Source organism: Sinocyclocheilus anshuiensis, unplaced genomic scaffold, assembly GCF_001515605.1.
Source record: "Sinocyclocheilus anshuiensis isolate Anshui unplaced genomic scaffold, SAMN03320099.WGS_v1.1 scaffold529, whole genome shotgun sequence".
NCBI classification, from domain to species: domain Eukaryota; kingdom Metazoa; phylum Chordata; class Actinopteri; order Cypriniformes; family Cyprinidae; genus Sinocyclocheilus; species Sinocyclocheilus anshuiensis.
In genome coordinates, this window is record NW_015540872.1 from 266,313 (window position 1) to 266,672 (window position 360).

A 360-nucleotide genomic window follows, 5' to 3' on the forward strand; every position below is an offset into this window, starting at 1 on the left:
TCATTCAGGAACAAAGCATTTGACTGTGTTAATGAGTGAATCACTGAATCATTTATTCAACTGATTTGTTCAAAAATCTGATTCATTCAATAAGTAAACACCATTGCTCAGAGACGCAAAACAGTGCTGTGATCTTTGTTTGGAACTATATTCGTTTGCAAAATTGAGCAAAAACAAGCAATATTAGGCTTATGTCTAAAATGTAAGTCACTTATTACTTTACTTAACTTGTATAAAATGATTATTAAATGTGTTATCATGCTAATATCTGCAGAAAAACGGTACACTTTGTGTGATATAGATTAAGTTAACTATATTAAATTATATAAATATAAAAAGCATACAGAAGCATTTTTGCCT

The 360-nt window shown here is 28.6% G+C and overlaps 1 protein-coding gene across 1 annotated transcript in view; it reads left to right on the plus strand.

The window, feature by feature from the left end:
* The window catches only part of LOC107688171 (pleckstrin homology domain-containing family A member 7-like), a 102,270-nt gene that overhangs the window by 96,311 nt on the left and 5,599 nt on the right, over positions 1–360 (plus strand). The gene's annotated exons all lie outside the window — the stretch shown is intronic.